This window comes from Lygodium microphyllum, chromosome 2, assembly GCF_053477565.2.
Source record: "Lygodium microphyllum isolate KBCC chromosome 2, Lygodium_microphyllum_v1.1.10, whole genome shotgun sequence".
Taxonomy (NCBI): domain Eukaryota; kingdom Viridiplantae; phylum Streptophyta; class Polypodiopsida; order Schizaeales; family Lygodiaceae; genus Lygodium; species Lygodium microphyllum.
Genome location: NC_141136.1, coordinates 96,828,311 through 96,849,455, shown reverse-complemented (window position 1 = coordinate 96,849,455; position 21,145 = coordinate 96,828,311).

The following is a 21,145-nucleotide window of genomic DNA, read 5'->3' as shown; positions in this document are numbered from 1 at the left end:
CTCTCGTAGACCTGCGCAAAGTAGGTTCACTCCCAGGTGCTCTCAAAACATCCCTGGTCTTCCTTACTCCAGGTGTAACAATAGAAGGGATACCCAACTCATCATCAATGCTCTGTTCTGAGCCACTGGATTCACCATCCACATAAGAGTGACCTGCATTCACATCAAACATGGGCTGATCAACCTTCTCTTTTCCTTTTCGTGATACCTGCATACCACTATATGCATTGCTTTGAGAAGATTCTCCTGATCTCAATCTGCCTGTCCATGGTGAAGAATGTGAACCATTGCTAGAGGACGCTCCAGGTCCACTAATATTTTGTGACTGTTGCTGTGAGTTCTGTGCAGCATTACCATTTTGTGCATCTACATCATCAATCACATTTACTGGTTTATACCAGCTACTCATCTCATCAAAAACAACATCTCTGCTCACTGTAAACTTACGAGTAGAAGGGTTATAGCATCTATACCCTTTTTGCTGCAGAGAATAACCAATAAAGATGCACTTCTCAACTTTTGGATCCAACTTGGATCTCAGCTCATCTGGCACATGTACATAGGCAATGCAACCAAAAATTTTCAAATGAGAAATATCTGGTTTCCTACCAGTATACCTCTCCTCTGGAGTCATTCCATGTATTGCTGCAGTGGGAGTCATGTTCATTATGTAGACTGCTGTAGCAACTGCTTCAGCCGAATAAAAATCTGGCAAGTCTTTTTCATTGAGCATGGCACGAGATACCTCTCCAATATGCCTGTTTTTCCTTTCTGCAATTCCATTTTGTTGTGGGGTATAACTGCATGAATATTGCTGTTTTATGCCATGCTCCTGCAAGAACTTTGCAAACTCATTTGAGAGGTACTCTCCCCCTCCATCTGACCTTAGGCATTTTATTTGCAGACCTGTTTCTTTTTCAGCCATAGCTTTAAGGGTTTTGAAATGCCCAAAAACTTCACTTTTCTTTTTCATAAAATACACCCAAACTTTTCTGCTATAGTCATCAATAAAAGTGACAAAATAATGACAGCCTCCAAGAGATGCAGCTTTAGTAGTCCACACATCAGAGTGGATTAATTCCAATGGCTTTTTACTCTCTTGAACATGTCTAGAAAATGGTTTCCTTGCATGTTTTCCAAACTGACAGGCTTCACATACCTTATGCATTTCTGCAACCTTGAATTTCGGCAAACCTGCAACAATATTTTGGGCCTGCATTGATTTAAGTCGCTGTACATTAACATGACCAATGCGTTTATGCCAGATATCAATATCTGCAACTACACCGGTCCCATGTGCAAACATTGCTGCACTCAATTCAGACATGTCTGCATCCAATGTAAACATTCTGCCCTTCTTCTTTCCTTTTGCTATCAAGCGACCTTTATTTTTCATATCCTCAACAAAGCATCCATGAGGATTAAATCTGACCTGCAAGCCCTGCTCAACCATTTGACCAACAGAAACCAGATTCTTGGTGATATTCGGAACATGAAATACATCGGAGAGGTATTTCTTTTTCCCATCCTGCATAGACAAATGTATTTTTCCAATCTGCACAATAGGATGTGCAGTATCATCACCAGTCTCCACAAATCCTGGTTTTTCCATTTTTCTTGCATCCTCCATCCATTCTGCATGACCTGTCATGTGGTTTGACGCACCTGAGTCAACATACCATACATCGTTGCTTTCTTCTGCACTTGTCACAGAATTGTTCATGTGCTGCACCATAAACAGATGCTCATTTCTGTCATCACCCTGTCTACTAGAAGATGCATAATTTCCTTGTTGCAGTTTTCCATTCATGATGTCATTCTGCTTTTTGTAGCAGTCTTTAGCCATATGACCCATTTTACCACAATAGTAGCATTCAACATTACTGTTTGCATTTTGGCCTCTTTGCCATCCACCACGACCTCTTTGGCTCCCCCTGCCTCTAGAGTTACCACGTCCTCCTCCATAGGACTGATTTTCTTGAGTTTGCTGCATATTCTGATTTCTACCACGGCCTCCAAATCGGCCTCCTCTACCTCTGCCTCTACCTCTTCCAGCATTTGAGTAGAAGACAGCTTCTTTTGAAGTTCCTCCTGAAGAAGATGCACCACCATTTCTCTGCTCCTCAGAAATTAGAAGAGCAATCAACTCCTCAAAGTCAGGAAATCTTTCACGAACGGAAATGGATGTTCGAAACTGTGCATAATCCTTTCCTAGACCATTCAAGGTCACGGAAACTAAATCATCATCTTCTACTGGCGACCCAATGGAAGCAAGTGCATCTGCAATCTTCTTCACCTTCATGTGGTAGTCATTGATGCTCATATTTTCTCTTTGCACATTATGCAACTCTTGCTTGAGCTGCATTTTCCTGGCTTGTGTATTTGTGCTATACATTTTTGACAGAGTATCCCATGCCTCCTTTGGCGTACTTGCATCCTGAATATGCACAATCATAGAGTCTGAAATGCTGATAGACAGCCAGTACATAACTTTCCTGGCTCTCTCATGCCATGCTTTGAATGCCTGCATTTGCTGTTGATTGGGAACATCAGGAAGAACTGGTTCTTCTTCATTTCCTGCAACAAATTCCCAATATCCTTTTCCCATAAGGAAATTCGTCATTCTAAACTTCCATGCCTGGAAGTTATTCTTGTCAAGCTTTTCAGTGACAATCTGTGAAAGAGAATCAGACGCCATTACAGAATACTGCAAGAAATTCTGTCACTGCAAAAAACACAGCTTCACCCTCACAAGGGCAAATCTGCAAAACTGGCGAAAGTGGTATTTGACCACACAGTCACTTCCTAGTGACGATTTTGCATAAACAGGAACCAAGGATGATTCTGAAACTCCCAATGTCTCTGCGCACAAGCATACGATGCAATTTCTACAGTAACTTTTCACCGACCTGTAGAACAGTGGTCGCACAGCATAAAACTGAGCCTTTTCCTGAGTGCGTGCAGAAAACTTCCGTCTGCAAAACAGGCCCCGAAATGGCCTCAAATAAAAAAAACAAGGTCGCCGAGGGCTAAAGCCCTCGCCCACAGCATATACTGCCCTCTTGCTTCACCGCGAAGGGCGTCTCAACCTGAGACAATGCACTCCTGCAATTTCCGGCTGTGCTACCTGCAGAGATCTGCTCCCAAAACAGAAAATGAAAGCAACACTGCTCCTCTTACCAGAACACCGCGAGCTTGGCTTGCTTTCTTGAGCTCCTTACCACGAACAAGGCTCTGATACCATGTCAAGATTGTGGGAGAGAAGGAAGGAGTCTCGCTTGAAGCTTTCTTGCTTGCACAATGGGGGAAGACACACAAGGGTGGAGGCTGAAAACAGTTTTTCTCTTCTTAGTTGTGTAAGCCAAAAGAACTTCAGTACAAAAGAAATAGAAGAACCCTCTATATGGGTCTCAAACCAAACTCAACTAACTAAGGTGGCATACTAACTGAGCCACGAACTAGAGTAGATAAGGATAGCTATCATGTAGCTATTATTCATCGGCAGTGTACCAACCGCGTCTGCAACTGACAAGTCGGTGACATAAGTACTCAACGGTCACCCTAGCGTATCACGAGTGGAGCTCGATATCTCAACATGAGTGTGTGAGGGTGAGGGACCGAGGAGGAGAAACTCTCCATCTTCTCCTCTCTTCTTCTCTTCTCTTCTCTTCTCTTCTCTTCTATTCTCTTCTCTTCTCTTCTCTTCTCTTGCTCACGGCAATGGAGCTTGGAGCGTGGAGCTTGATGATGGAGCTTGCTTGAAGCTTGCACTTGGATCGTGGAGCTACCGGAGTGCGCGGGAGAGGAGGTAACTCGATCGGCATGGAGGTAAGCTCACTACACCCATAGATATGGATGGCGCATCGGCTATGTGAGAGGTAGCCATTAGTGCTCGGCTTGGAATGCTTGAAACAATAAGCGGTCCGAGGGTCTTGGCGGTTGAGCGAAAGCTCCCACAGTGAGCTTGATGCAAGTACTTTTGACCATTGGTTCAATTCAATTGACTTTGAATCTTTGGAGCTTCTTCTAATTCCACACAATGAAAAGTAAGTAATTTGATATTTTTAAAGATTTTATGAGATCTTGTTTTGCTAGATTATTTAAATATTTTTGTTTTCATTTCTCATTGGAGCCTAATTTGAATAGATTGTGTGGAGAGGCAATGTTTCCTCATCAATTCTATAAAAAGGAAGCCATGGAAATGCCAAGTTGTAAGTTATATTATCTAGGGTCTCCTTGATATTTTGACCTTATTGTTGCAAGTACTCTAAATATTTTGATATTTCTTTTATAATAACTCTAAATTTTATTACCTTTTTGGTACAGAGTTTGAAAAAGATTGATTGAAGTGCCAGAGAAAAGGCCTCCCATGCCTTCTAACTTACTTGTAACAATGCAATATAGACAAGTTGCGGTAAGGTCTTGATTAATATGGTTGGAATATACTCAGAAAATTTATTCTAAAAACTACCATAAACAAGTTTCATAGTTTTACTTTATATTGTTGATTGCATTGTCCTCATCAGGATGATAGTTACACTTGTGGCTGGAAAGTAATTGTAAATGCCAGAAGATTGGTTCAGTTTATTTATGCCAACGATGATAAACTTGTAAAGGTAATGTGAAACACACTGAACTTTAAGATAGAGTTTTATTGCAAAATAGTCCATTGCAAAAAATAACAATGAACTAAAATTATGTTCTTACAAATGTATGAGAGTTTACAAGGGATTGCTATACAAGTGAGCACGTTTGGTATATAAGAGCAAAGCTCATGGAGTACATAATGGCCAATTGTATACAATTGACAAGAATGGACAATAGTGGGGGCTTGGACATTGAAAAAGAGGAGGTGCATGTAACTACAACAGGTGAAGCTATGCCTTTAACACCCAAGGCAACCAAAGCATCAAAGATAAGCAAAAGGACTCCTAGAAAGGATGTCCCTTCTCCTAAGAAAAGCTCTCAAAAAAAGTAGATTTGCCTCAAATTGCAAGCCCTTGATGTATAAGTCATGGAGATGGCTGATAAAAATTTGTACATGTATTTTATATTGATAGTAAAGAGATCTTTTCTTCAATATCTTTGCATTGTATATTCTTCTCTCTCCTTGTTGATATCTGTAAAAAAAAAAGTTACAAATGTTTATTAATCAGAAAGTAAAATCAAATATACACCTAAGTGGATATAATATGAAATAAAAAATTACTCATTTGTTATTAAGTTGGAACACAAATGAGTATGGTAGTTCAATATCTTCATTCTGTAAATCCATCATCTCTTGATGTAGCGTACATGATGATCTAATCTTTAGGATTGTAATAATGTCCTCATTGTACTAAACATCAAGATCCACTATAGGATCTTTGCTAAAATTATCAAGATTTTGGTCTAAAGCGACCAGACTACCACCAAAATAATGCCATATACTATAGTGAAAACTAAGAACGAAATTTTGAGTAGCAATCATATATTTACAAGCTATAGAGTCTTGACCTATCTTACATATAATTTTCCCTTCTGTCCTAGTGTCCCGTCCCTCATCAACAAATTGTATAACATGATCATATGTTAGTCTCTTCATTGAAAGCATAACCTTTGATTTTCTTATCTTAGTATTAGAAAATAAGTCAACAAATATATTAATAGGCATGAACAAAGTAACTTTGCTCAACCTACTTGAGATACTAGGTTTTAATGCTCTCTATATCTCAGAAAATATTTTATATCTATAGCCCTCACTAGTAGCTGGACTTGGCAAAGGCCACTCAAAGCTTGAAAAATTTGGCAAAGAAGGGGGGGATATTGATCCCCATTGGCTATGCTGCATAGGGACAATATAAGAATGGTCATAGAAGAATATTCCATTCTTTGCAAGCTCTGTCTTCTTTCTACCTTTGTACATCTCTTCTCCAATCAAGCCATGCATCACATCAATCACATCAACAATAGGTTTGACCGGTTGCCATTCCTCAAGATTAGAGGGATAGACATCTACAAGAAAAATGAACAAATGTTATAATGGAAAACCTTAAACCGAGTTCAAGAAAAGAAAGACTTTAAGAATCAAATCCTTACAATTTGGTTTATGCATTGGAAGGTTTGAACTTCCAAGTTCCAAATATAGCTCTCTATGCATAAACACATCTTGCACCAGAACCTCTTTTATGCTATTCTTATTTACTCCAAGCTTGAAATCTTGGATTCTACCCTTCCAAGCAGAGATGAACGAGCCCTCATATCTTCGCATTTTCCCAGGTTTTGCCTATTGCATGGTGATCCAACTACCTTTGCTAATGATTGTAGGAATCCATCTTCCATCTTTTTGGAATGAGTTAAACGCTAATATGGATGTGATTTGGGAGCTTGGGCGCCTTGTTGAAGGTTGAATTTTTACATCCATAGCGTGCACACACACACATACACAGAGAGAGAGAGAGAGAGAGAGAGAGAGAGAGAGAGAGAGAGAGAGAGAGAGAGAGAGAGAGAGAGAGAGAGAGAGAGAGAGAGAGAGAGAGAGAGAGAGAGAGAGAGAGAGAGAGAGAGAGAAGAGTAGGCTACCACAAAGGAGAGAAAAACACAAGAGGGACAAAAGAAAGGAGGGAAAAAAATATGTGCCAAGATTTTTAATAATTTGAATTTAGAGTAAACCTATCATTGTCATTAATTCAAACATATCATTAAATAAAAGAGGCCAGGATTGTATATCATTAATGCAAAGAATGTCATAATCACAAATATAAGAGGCTAAAAATAGATATTGATAATACAAATTCGTAATATTATTATATATGTACCTTTATGTAAAATATTTTTTTGTCTTTTTTAAAATAGAAGTTCTACTGTGGAGGCTTTTCTCCTATTGGTCTAGAGCACTCTCTTTCTATCTCCTAACATGCATTTTCGAGACCTCAAAACTCCCCTAAGGATAGAGAATGCAAGCTGATCAAGTTGATGTCTATCTCTAGTAGATTCTCACAAAATAGGATGTGGGGCATGTACCTCTTGTCTAACATCATGGTCCTGGGCCACTTGAGCATCAACTCTACTACAGGTTGTCTAGCTGGCTATAGAGTAATAGGAGGCTCCTCTTAAAAAGCATTTGTTGATCTCTTGGGTCTTTAGTTGCTTCTTCTTCGGCCATCTATATAATAGGATTGTTAGGCATTAAAACCATAACAGTAAGAGATTATGATTTAGAGGGCTCCTTTAGGATAAGAGAGTTGATAAATGCTTTATAGCTTAGGGCGTCTGCTTTTGCATTTTCTTTAACTAGCATGTACTTAATTTCAAAAATATATTCTTGCAAAACCTCAATCCACTAATACCGCCTCATTTTAGATCTCCCTTAGTGAAGATCCACTTGATAATTTTGTGGTCAATGACTAGAGAGAATTTCTTTATGAGTAAATAGTATTTCCATAACTTGAGAACATGGATCATTGTGAGTAGCTCTAGATCATGAGTAGTGTAATTCTTCTCATGAGCCTTCAATTTCCTTGAAGAGTTAGCCAACTGATGACCTACCTGCATAAGCATGCAACCCAATGTAAGAGAGCTTGCATCTATTACAACTTCAAACTCTTGGCTAAGGTGGCTAAGGTTAAGTAGCTTCATAATGGATGCTCTTACTAAGCTATGCTTGAGTTTCTCAAAACTAGACTCATCGATGGGAGTCCCCACAATAGCAACTTTCTTCTTGAGAAAATCCGTAAGAGGTATAGCAATCAAAGCATAATCCTTGATAAAAACTCATACCATCCAATTAACCCCAAAAAACTTTAACTTTTTTAAATGTTGTTGGAGGTACCCATTGTTGAACATCTTTGACCTTGGTACAAGATCTGCTACAATTTTTTCCTCGAATACTATGGATCCAAGATATTCAACTTGTCACTTAAAAAATACATATTTCTTCTTTTTGGGATAGAGCTTATGTATCATCATTGTTTCAAGGATGATGCAGAGTTGCAGTTCATGGTCTTCATCTTTCTTGGAGTATGTCAAGATGTCATCAAAGAAGAAAATGACAAAATCATTAAGAGAGGATCGAAAGATATCTTGTAGCCTATTGAAAGTTGCAAGGGCATTAATCAATCAAAAAGATATTACAATAAATTGGTAATGACCATATTGAAAATGAGACAATGGAAGCAATAGAAGGCACACAATGAACATCCTTTATTTATGAGAGAGCCAGAATATATAGACCAGATATTTTACAACTTGACATCATGGAGGACTCCATGAACTAGAATCCAGATCCTATAATCTCTATTCTAATTTCTCCATGATTCTCTCCACACCACACATCGTACTCTCCTAGATTCTAGCCTACACATACATGGGCATATTGCCTTACATAATAGATTAGGTCACTCACACTAGCACACTCTTAAGCACACATCTAGTCCTATGTTCACCGTGTGAATTGATGCTATCCCCCTTTACATTTAGTCCTCTTTTTTTTGATTTACCAACACCCCCTCTCAAACTCAGGATGTATAATAGTTTAGGCATGATGTGACTTGGTCATCCATGACCAATGCGCGCAGGGATGTGGTTTCTCAGTGGTGTGGAAGGTGTAGGAGAATTGGGTCAAAGGTTTCTCCATGACTTACAATGAGTTTACCTTTGGGATTGGTATACAATATCAAGACAAGGTTAATGTGTCGAGGTTACATCTTTATTCAAAATAAACGGTCATCAAACGAAGTTGAATGAGTTTTAGAGGCCCCCTTATTCTTCAATTCCATGTTGAGATTCTGGTGTTCTTCCTCTTGATGCTCTTGGTCTTATTCTTCATCATGCTCTTCTTTGTTGGTGATGCTTATGAGATAGGCTCTTTGTGCTTTCTTCTTGAAAAAATAGTCCCTCTCTTTGTGGCTTGGCTTATGGCAGAAATCACAAATGATGATGTCATTGTACTTGTATTTTCCTTTGGAGCCCCAAGAGGAACACCAAGGAAAAGGGTATTCTACTGCAAGAAAATCTATCTTGTAACATCAACAAGCTTTTATTTCATTCTTTTGATGACCAAAACAAAGAAGACAACAATTCTTCACGCAGCATCATAGTAGATATCTCCCACGGATTTGATAGAATCAACCATAATCTTCAACATCTTCATAGAATCCATCAATAGAATAAGGAACATAAAATAATACACCATTTTTAAATGGAAATAAATCACATGGTATTCATCTTCAATGTCTTCATAGTTTTCTCTCTTAATATCTCATATACAGTTACACTGTTTTGATAGAATTTGCTATCTTTGTCTCTCTCTCTCTCTCTCTCTCTCAATAGTACATCATCTCCTCACTATAGTACTTAAGAATGACTCTCAATAATCCTTCTTAGGTCGTGGATGCACCTCCCAAGAGGTATGTCTGATGCGAAGAGACACCAGAGCCACTATAGTGTCTCTTCATAGCTCACTACTGTCACTATCACTTCAGTCTTCTCTTCAGTCTTCAGCAGCTGCTTCTTCCATTTGTTTTAGCTCTTTTGAACTTAGATTCATCCTTTCCAAATGTTAGAAAAATTTTCCAAAGTCACACATACATTCCATAGGACACTTACAAAAGATCTATAGAACAGAACAGAAAAGGAACAGAGCAGAGACAGAACAGAGTCAGAGCAAAGACAGAGGCTCTACAGAAGGTTTATAGAGGGTTACAGAAGGTCATCAGAGAACAACAAATCCTCATAACTCATACTAAAACCATTAGAAACTATCAAAAACTATTCAATAAACTTTCAAAATATTTCATCCTCCATCAATCATCAATCCATGCTTCATACAGAAGAAAATCAGAACAAAACAGAAGCTATATAGAATCAATCCATGCTTCATACAGAAGAAAATCAAAACAAAACAGAAGCTATATAGAAGGCATTAGAACCAATTAGAACCTCAATAGAATCTATCAGAACATCATAGAGCTTCATATTTCTACTAAGAATCATCATGAGCTTCTAAAACATAATCAATATCATCCAAAACACTCTCAAACACTTCCATTAACAACCATACATCACTCTAAATCCATAAAAAATCAATCATTCAGACCTCCGAAACAACAAAAATCAATCAAAAATTCAGTCTTTTTCCACTCTCAACATATCCCCACACTTAGAAAGGAAGATTCCTCGCGACCTAAGGAAAAGAAGAAAATAATTTCAATAAAGAGCTCAATTTGATCTTCTTTAGTATCTTCAACAATCACTCCACTACGACCCCAACTTATCACCTGTATCTCTAGAAAAGAATACTACTGAAGGAAAACTTCGTTATTCATTAACACATCTGATAAACAATAAAAAGTCATAACAAATTTGTAAAGGATATAAGAGGTTCTTCAGCTTTCCATGGTAGGCTTGCCATCCACCATCACCATCAATAGTTGAAAAGAGAGCTCTCGAACAAATTAGTCAACCAGCACGAACTCATCACATACAAATTAATACAACACACACACAAACACAACCATCTGAATGGCACCTCCAAAAAAAAAGTCTCATTAAGAAGCACAAAAGATACATCCAGGGTATCAATGAAGATGATCCCTCTTAAAGACTTGATGATTTCGAAAGCGATCCAGGGATAAAGACTCATCTACAAAGGATTTTGGAGGATTCTGAAAGAATTGAAGGCAGCACATCCGTCCTAGCAAAACAAGGTATCTATTAGGTAGACAAAGGGCATGAAAATATAGGACATCCAACTGTTGGGAATCAATGTTCACATTGACATTCATACAAAGCTTTGGAATGGCCTTTTGATTGTTGTGGGAATGCCTATGCATATATGCTAGGTACCAAGCAAAATGAGCTGTTAATCTCACTGAAGGATCTAGAGATTGTGAATATTGTTGAGAAAAATGGAGGTAATTCTGGTATGCTTGACTAGCAGTTGTCCAGTCCCCTAGAATTAATAGCCAGTTAATCTATGGTCTCGTGAGAGAATCAATTGAGCTCCATCCTCTTCTTCTTGGAATCTGCTTATCAAATCCTTCGTACCCACTAATCAACTGAGGGGGTTGAGAAATAGAAGTGGCAGCAGATGGAAGTGGAATAAGTAAAAGAGGATGAAGAGATGGGTAGGCAAAATCATAAAATGAGGAATAAGCTAAAAAAGGAGTGGTTGAAAATTTAAGCGAATCAGTTAGGAAAGGTGTCAATTGATAAACAAGAAATGTAGAAGGTATATGGATAGATGGAGAAGGCCATGGTGGAGAAGGGGAAAAGATGCGATCTTCAATGAAAGAACAATAGGTAAAGATTGGAATTTGAGGAAAACCCTGCGGTTGGAAAAGGAGAGGTAAGATAGCTGCCGAGTTGGATTGATAAAGGAAAAAATAAGCATAATAGCGATGGGCCATTTGTTGGTAGTACAATAAGCTAGGAACAGAGAAACCTAAAACAGATCGTTCGATGGTAGATATTAAAGAAGGATGAATCAAATGGATGGTTCTTGGAAAGATAAACTAGGAGATCCACCCTCAGTTGGTTAGTGCTTTTTGCAACTAAGTAGAATCTGTATTCTAACGTTGGTTCAAGACTACATAATCAATCATTGAATGCTATAAAGTGTCAGGGCAAGTAGCCACTTTAGAAGAATAGTAGTGGAACATGTCATGTATCCTCAACTCCAAATGGTTGACATATAAGGTAGCTTGTAAGACCACATCCCCCATATACCAAGCCAGATCTACATCATCTGAAATTAACAGATCACCTCATAGATACATATAAGACAGCAACATGGTATTCGTCATCACGGAATCTTCAAAGACCATACGAATAACTTCTCTCAGCAAATCAGAAGACCAAGCCCCACTCCAACTATCCTCCAGAAGAGAGAGATCCATCGTTGAGAGCTTAATATAGAAGGCAAACTTCTGCAACTGATAGTGGACAAAAAAGGAATGGTACGGAGGAACATACTCTTGAAATTGCTCAAATGTAGACCATAATAAATCCATCCTGGACTGCAAACTTTTCACTTTATCTTGAAACAACAAACATAATGTGGCATGTCTCTAGAGAACTGCCAAGTCCTGCTGCTGAGATATAGAAGGAATCATAGGAACACTGGGGCTTAGAGGAATGGATCGTGATTGCGCCAATTGGTCCTGCAACTGCTTAATCTAGGAAGCTTGGGATTCCAATGTATTGTGAGCAGTCTGCAAAGCTGACACTTTTGTATCTAAAAGAGTCTTAAACTCTTGAGCTTCTTTGGACATTTTCTCTTTCTCTTCCGAAACTCTAGTGACCTCTGACTGAGCCTCTGCTAATTGAATTTTCAAAGAAGATATTTCTTCTCTCTGGGTCTCAATCATTTGGGTCTGCTACTCCATATACTTAAATAGATCAACAAGAGTGTCTTTAGCAGAGGCTAACTCTGTGGTTGCCTTATGCAACTGGTCTTTGGATTGCATCAATTCTTCATAGAAAGAAGCATATAATTGTTGAACACAAGCTGTCACTGAGAGTTCAATAGAACTCTGGATGTCGTTACAAGGAAAGGAATGGCATCCCCTGACACTAAACTATTCAGCAAAGGAATTGATATTTCCAAAGAACCCTCTCGATGTGCCCTGAATAAGTTGTTGCATGTGAGGTAGGCTGGGAGGTCACTTCCAGAGGTAGCAGGAACTGTTACTAAAGGAATCACTGGGAAAATTTTCTTTGCTACATGCTTCAAGTGCTTCCTTTGAATGACCAATGGAGGAGGGGAATCAAGATTCTCTATGTCAATGGGTTCTGAATCCTCTGAAGGTGGAGGGGGAGGGACTTGATCAGATAGAGGAGGAGGTAGCACACCCTTCTTAAGGTCCGAATATGTTAAGAAAGCATATAAATATGAACCATAAGTTACGTTGGTAACATTCCCTCTAGTCACTTTGACAAAATGTTAGTCCATCTTCGTAAGCAGATAAGTACTTTAGTCAATGGCAATGCATTTTAACACCATCCTGGAAGCTGTGAAGAGCTCCTTGGACAGATAGTGAGATGGTGTCTTGGTAGGCATAAACCTGTATTCGAGAAATTGGTAGACTATCTTCCAGAGAGGATCAGTGATCATTGAAAAAGACACTCCTCAAGTGTTAATCACCTTCTTGACATCGAGGACCTCTTTGGTCTGCTTCTGTAACAACTTGAGAATCTCATCATTTGAGAATAATTGTCTGGATGTAACAAAGGGTTCTCCTTTGTAGGGAAGAGACAAAGACTTCCCTAACCCTCTAGGTGTTAAGACCATGGAAGTACCACAAACCAAGCTCGATTTCTTACTATATGATGCAAGAAACTCATCACATAGTGATGGATCGTTTGGAATCAAAGGGAGTGAAGTAGCCACGAAAGATGCAAGGCTAGCTTTCGCAATAGGCTCAAAAGTCAGTATAGAAAAATAATCCCTACTGATCAATAGGACATACGGAACAGGAGGAGGAGCTTGAGGTGCCATTCAGATGGAATACGCACACACCACAAACATAGACAATCACAGAGAATGCTTGCAAAATAACAAAATAGCTATAAAAAAGAAATCGATCAAAAGAAGGACACACAGACGTAACTAACCAATTGACCACCCCAAACAACACACATCCTAAAAAAAATTTGGCACGACTGAAAGCTTCATGCTATGCAACAAGCAGGCACCCAAGACCCCGTATCAGGCAAAAAAGAAAACTATAGACCGCACCCGTAATCGTATCACACAATCAAACCATAATACCTCAAAAACCTAATCGGGACATAACTAGAACTTTGATAAACAATGTCAGCTTAAAGGACTATACGTGCCCATCTCACAAAGCGTACTTATTGAAAAGGGAAAAAAGTGCAGTGAGGAGGAGAATGATTTTAGTGAAGGGTTCATTTTAAGAAATTATTAACAATGGTTGAAATTTATTAGGTTGTAAACCTTAATAAGAAAACAACGGTTCATTGTTAAATTGTTAGTTATAATTTATTAATGTGAAACGTTGCTTTTAATGAAACCCGGACTACAATCTCCAGACTCAAGTCTCTAAATGCATATTTATTGAGTAAAAATTTAATGTGTCTAAAGCGCTCTTCTTTTTCAGCGCGTGCATTTTTTTGTGACGGTCGGTTCATTTTTATTGAAAATTAAAGTGCATCTGAAGCGCATATAGCGCGTGCAAAGTGAACGGCGGGTTGATTTTAATTTATTAGAGAAATGTGTATTTAGTGTGAGCGCGTGTGAAAAAGTGGGTGAATAAAGTTTATTTTAACAATTAACTATGGTTAAGGGATGATCAAAATAAATAAAACACAAAAAATAGATATTTGGTAGGGGTGTGTATGCAAGAGACTGAGGGCGCACTGAGTAGTCCCAAATGAGATTAGTATTAGTATTATTATTATTTTTAAACTGTAATTTAGGTGTGTTTTGATTTTGTATTTTGTATGCTTTTTTGTATATTTTTTATTTTAAAATGTTTGATTTATTAGGGTATCAATCAAACCTAATTAAAAATAAAACCATCATGCTTCAACAATGGATTTTATAATTTGGCAGCTTATTTTTGGAATTTAAAATGAATTTTTTAATGAATTTAGATTAAAAGTTTATCATTTGAGTCCAAAAATAATAAGATGATCATGTGTCAAGGTGTTTTCAGCTTATAAAATATCCCAAAAGTATTCAAATGCACTGATGGAATTTTTTGTGATTTTTTTAAATTTAATTCTATTTTTTAGGATTTTTAATAATTTTTAATCAATTTTTAGTGAATTTTAAAAGGATTTTAAATATTATTAATTTTTTGCAATTAATTTTCTATATTATAATCAACAAGATTAACCAAAAAATACCCAATTTAGTAAGGTTTTTTTCAATAATTTTTTATTTTTTAATTGAATTTTTATAAACTTTTTAATATTTATGTATTTTTTAGATATTTTTCTCAGGTTTGTGGAAAATCAAAAGAGATACCCAGGCTGCATGTGAACAGCTATGTGTGCTTGGGGACGGCACGCACCACTGCACGGAGAAGACCAAACGCGCGACCTCGTGCATGAACACCCGCGGGCAGCTCTCGTATGCACAAGCACACTTGGGCGTCTGCGCTACATGGGGATGGTGGGGGTAGAGTGGGGTAGGGATAGGAAAGGGGGCTAGAATAGGGGAAACTGGGGTTTGGTTAGGGAGCTAGTCAGGTAGGTTAACTAAGTACAGTAGGTAAGCTAAGTAAGTTAGGTTAGGTAGGTTAATTAGGTGAGCTAAGTTAATTAGGTTAGTTAAGTTAATTAAGTTAGTTAAGTTAATTATGTTAGTTAAGTGAATGATGTTAGTTAAGTTAATTATGTTAGTTAAGTGAATGATGTTAGTTAAGTTAATTAAGTTAATTAAGTGAATTAAGGTTAGTTAAGGTAATGAGGTGAATTAAGTTAATTAAGTTAGTTAAGTGAATTAAGGTTAGTTAAGGGAATGAGGTGAGTTAACTAACCAAGGTAGGTGTAGGAAAGAGGAGGAAGAGGAGGCGTGGCAGAAGAGGTGAGAAGGAGGAGGAGATGGCGGCTGCAAAAGGAGGAGGAGGTGGAGGCGGCGGCGGGAGGAGAAGGTGGCAGGAACGGCGACGGGAGGAGAAGGCGGCGGAGGAGACACTGGAGGCGAGGGGAGGTTGGAGGAAGAGGGAAGGCGCTGGAGGCGAGGGGAGGTTGGAGGCAAGGGAAGGCATTGGAGGAGAGGGGAGGTTGGAGGCAAGGGAAGGCGTTGTGGGGAAGGAGAATGAGGAGAAGAGGGCGGGGAAGGGAGTGGCGAGGGAGGGAGTGCGATGGAGAGGAGAAGTGCAGGAGGGAGGGCGATGGAGGATTGGTGGAGAAGGAGAAGTCGAAGGTGGAGGGTGTGGCCGAATCAAACAGATAAGGTAGTTTTTTAAAAAATATTTTTTTGTTTGTTTGTTTTTTTAAAAAAAATTGTAATTTGTGTTTTTACATATTTTTTCATTTTTACTTTTTAATTTTGGTCTTTTTTTTTAATTTTGGTATTTTTGTTATTTATATTTGTGTATTTTTTGGTGTGTTGTGTGTTGTTTGTGTTTTTAGGTTTTTTTGGTTTTCTTAATTATTTGTGGTGGTGTCAGTTTTGTGTGTTTTTTTTTTGTCTTGTTTTTTTGTTGTTTTATTTTGTTTTGTTTTTTTTCTTGGTTTTCTGTTGTTGCTATTTGTTGTTGTGGTGTGTTTTTTGTTTTGTTTTTTTGGTGTTTTTTTTTTTGTTTTTGGGTTTTGTGTTTTGTGTGTATGTGTGTGTGTGTGTGTGTGCGTGTGTTGTTTTTTTTTTTCTTTTGCGAAATCCATTAAAAAGTGAGTGCATCCTTGTCCCGTGCGCATGCGCGAGGCAAGAGTAAAAAACTTTGCATTGGCGGGATCAGACGGGGCGGGGACAACGACACGTGAGGTACAAAGGCCACGGGGGCGTCCCGAGGCGCTGAAAACCAAAAATATTGCGGGAATTGCTTCAAAAATTAATAACTCAAGAACCATCGGTCGGAATAGGGGTTGGTAAAAAGGAAAAATGGGCAGTTTCAAGGGACGAATAGGGCTATAAGGTTGGATTGGGATTCCGGTGAATGTAGAATGCGTTCACATGCAAAACATCAAAACAAAGGAGAAAGGGAAAGAGGAAAGCAACGGCCCAAAGGGTGGGGTAAAGTTAGATGGGTGGGTGGGAAAGAGACCCATGAGGGTAGAAAGAGGTCATGGCAGACATGCATGATCAACTTGAGGCATATGCAGGGGGTATGCACATTAGACACGTAGGGAGGTGTCCCCACACTTAAAACCTTAACGGACAGAGTAGATTGATCGACACACAGCCACAGACTTATCGACCAACTGGACGCTGGCGTCCCCACACTTACGACATCTCATACACTTGCAAACAGAAAAGTAGGGTTAGTAATACTTGGCCCGTTTCGCGGATGGTCGAAGGAACTGTTACTGCTACAGAAGGGTTGGAGTCAGTTGCAGGAGAGGTACCATGACTCGCTCCAACTTTCAGCCAGCATAGCAGGGACCATGCAGCAACACTGAGGGAGGTAGTTGGTATATGAAGTCCATCGAGGGAGGTGTCATTGACGAAAGATAGTCACGCAGCTCACGGGCACTCAAGATGGGATGAGAGAACAGTCACTCGCCCCATAACTTACATCACTCGAGGTAATATTGATGGAAACCCAGATCTCACACCCAGTTTAGGAATCGACAAGGGAATGGGGCAAGGTGCACAGTTGATGGTGCATTAATGCGTCCAACCCGTTTGGCATAGGTGCAAGCAGGAAGACCAGGGAGCCTTGTAGTGCAGTGTACAAAACAGGTTTGGCATTGGGCTGTAGGTCAATGTGATGTTGGCATACTGTGGGATCAATCCCCTTTAGGTCTTTATACGACCAAGCAAACACGTCTAAGTTTTCTTTTAGTAGATCTCGCAGGACCACTAGTTCTTCTTCTGGAAGATTGAGATCCACTTTCAGGTGGTGTTTGGTACCATCAGTATCCAGGAATGTCACTTATCTCTCACCTTCTACTTCGCGGATAAATGTCCCACAGATTGCTTCTAGATAGAGGTCTGACTCTTTAAAGGGAGTAGTGTCATCATCTGATGTTCCACTATAACTAGTGTGTCCTCCTTCTAAACATATGACTCATTTGTCTGTTTAGATTGCTGGAAGGGTATCAAAGCTTTGTTTGCTTCTGTGTGAGTGGTGATTTCTTCTGGACTTAGGGATTCATCTTCAGAGGATGTGTCTAGAAATGTCACATAGCACGGATCTTCTAGAAGCCGTGGCTTTGATGGCTTTGGCTTTTGTTGACAAGGGGCATCATCATCATCATCTTTTCTCCAGACTGAACAGTGAGGGCGACAGGAGCCACTGGTGAACTTAATTTTTATGCCTTTAGTCCATTGCTTATGCAGATTCTGCATACTTTGTGGTCCATTGGTCAACCCAAATGGAACCATGGTCATTCCCTTCAACACCCCGAGATCTTCGGCCCTCTGAGATCTCTGTAGGGCCATCAACAAGATCTTCCGCTATCAGAGGATCTTCTTTATTTGCACTTTCATATCCTGCTTTATTTTCTTCCTCATCATTTTCATCCTCTTCCTCTGGAGGCTCTGTCTCTGCTACTGTAGAGGCTCTGTAGGAGAAGAACAGATCTTCTGCCTCTGCGTATGCTTCTGTCTCTGGCTCTGTCTCTGCGACTGCCATGTAACAGGGAGAATAGTATATCCATGCTTCTATTTCATTGTTAGAGGTAATTTTAGAAGTTAATTCTAGTTGAGGTAGGAGCTATTCTCCCATGGACAAGGACTTTTGTTCCCTCGGTAGTTGGCTTACAGTGCCCACTGTTAGGGACTGTGCCTCTGTTTTCTTGGGAAAGATCTATTTAACAGCCTCTTCGTCTCCTGATGTACCATCTGTTACCTTGTTGGAGGAGTCAGTTATGACTTCGATGGATATGGATCCATTGCCTTTTTGCGATCCATACAATTTCAACACCACTTTGTTGGGTCCTATGCCTAGGGTTAGGGTTCCTTTGATCCAATCCGTCCTGGCTCTCGCTTCAAAAAGCCAAGGTCTTCCCAACAGCAGAGGGTATGAGGTTCCTTAAGAATTTGGTTTGACCACCAAATATGTCAGCCAATAGTTTCTTCCTACAAGGGTTGTTTTTACGTATGGGAGGATGCCCAACGGTTTAATTCTGCTTTGGTCTGCCAATCTGATAAGCCACTATGTAGGTTGAATTCCTTACAACCCTAAGTCCTTCATTGTCATATCCGTCATTATGTTTATTGATAAACCTCCATCAATCAATGCATCTGAGATAAAGCATCCTTCAATCCATACACTAATCTCTGGGGTTCCAAGATCTAGGAAGGCGTTAGCCACATCCACTTCCTTTACAGGCTGCGGCTCTGTTGGACTTTATTGTTGTTGGGGGAGCAATCCTTAATCCATGTCTTCTTGTCAAGATGCTTTTGAATTTCTTTCGGTAGTTGGGAGACAGCATCAGCAACTACCGGAATGTTAAGTTAGGTTTAAAGGTATCTAGGTCTTTGATCAAGTCATAATCTTTGATAGGATCCACAGGCTTCTCCAGCCTACTAGGGAATGGGGCTACACCCATTTTCATCTTTCCTTTTTCTTCTAGTAATTATAGCATTAGCATTTCTTGTGTTTCTAGAAGTGCTTGTGTATCATCTATCTCCTGGACCTCTGGTCTTGTTTCTGGGGCTGTCTCTGTGACTCTCTGTGGCACTATAGTACTCTGTACTACACTGTTCTGTCTTGTATTGCTCTGTTCATCTGTTGCTAGGTTGAATTTCATAGTCTTGGCAGGAGAGTTGTTCTCTTCTTGGACAACTAGTCCCTTCTTCTTGGCATACGTGATAGCGACAGCTTCCAACTCTACCAAATTGGAGGCAGGCTCTTGTACCTTCTATTGGCTATTAATGGCATTGGCCTTTACAAGGGGCTGGACTTGGACAGTCCTTTGCAGTGTGGCCTCCTTCTTTGCATTGGCTGCATAAGGGCTTGTAATCCACAGATCGTCTAGGGTTTGGACAATTCGGGGAGATATGACCCTTTTCTCTACACCTGTAACATTCCACTTCGGATATCTAACCTCCGCCAGACTATTGTCCTCTGTAACTTTGAGAGGGAAACCTCCTTGGATCGAAACTAGGACCAAACTCCCTAGGCTTTGGTCCAATATCTTGTGTTGTAATTTTGGATTCTAGCAAGTTGAATCTTGCATTTTCATCTTTCTGTCTTCGTTCGTGCATCTCTTTCAAAGAGCAAATATCCTTTGTATGGTTCTTCAGCAAATAGTAAGAACAGAAGGCTCCAGGAATGGTTGGTTTTCGGGTACATTCAGTGGCTAAATGTCCTGCTTGATGACACTTCCCGCACCATGTATTAGAGAGTATCACATCTCTCCCAGCTCCTGCAAGAGTGGATATATTCACCTTTAACATCTGTAGCTTTCTGTAATCACATCCATAAGCTATTTCTTGATACTTGCAATTGAGTTAGATAAGTAGTCCTTCAGATTTTCACCTCCTGAAGTACTTGTAGTAAGGTTTTGGAAAGCTTTTGTAATTACTGCATACACTAGTTGGGTCGATCCAAAGGGTCCTCTATTCTGGTTCTGATTCAGAGCTCCTATTGAGACTTGGGGTTGTTGATTCCAGTTGGTAGGGTTCCACTATTGTTAAGTCGCCATTGGAGGAACTGTTTGAGACCACTGTTGTTGCGGTTGAACCATCATTTGAGGCACTGTCATCTATGACAACCACAGTGGATTAGGTGCATTATATTGTGACATTGTTTGCATCTGAGGATAGGGGTAGGGAACTGTCCCTAGGATTGCATTTGGTGGGTATACCATTCCTGGCATGGGAGGAGGTAAGACTCCTCTTCATGGAGTCATTGACAACCTTGCTTCAATTTCATCATACAATCTTGCACCTTCCACTGTAGTTTGCAGATTGACTGGTCTTCTCAATTCCACGAACTTACGAACTTCTGGTTGTAGGCCTCTAAGGAACACTCCTTTCTGGATTCCTTCGTCCAAATGATGGTTAGTCCATCTCTTCAAGATGGATTCCATTCGAGAGACATAAGCTTCTACTCTTTCTCCAGAGGGCTGACTTAGGTTCATGAACTCCTCTTGCATCCGCTCTTCAAAACCTTCATGCCTGAATTTAGTGAGGAAGGCCAGCATTAGGTCATCCCATGTGCCAAAAGTTCCTGCTGCTTGTCTCTCATACCATTGAAATGCTGCGCCTTTGAAAGTGGCGGGGAATACCACTGAAATGCCGTGGCTTTGAAAGTGGTGGGGAATATCGCTAACCAATGCTCAGGGGTTCTAGCATTGTTAGCCACACATGCTACCATAAATTCTGCTACATGAAGATCAGGGTCTTCATTGTACTCTCCCTAAAAAATTGGCAATGGGACTACATTTGTTGGCCTGTCAATATTTCTAGGATGAATCTGACTAGGAAGGGGACCTTGAGTTGCCATGGGGACTTCTGTAAAGAGTGATTTCAGGGTGTCAAAGGAGGCTTCCGCTACTAGCTCATTCTCAGCCTTGATTC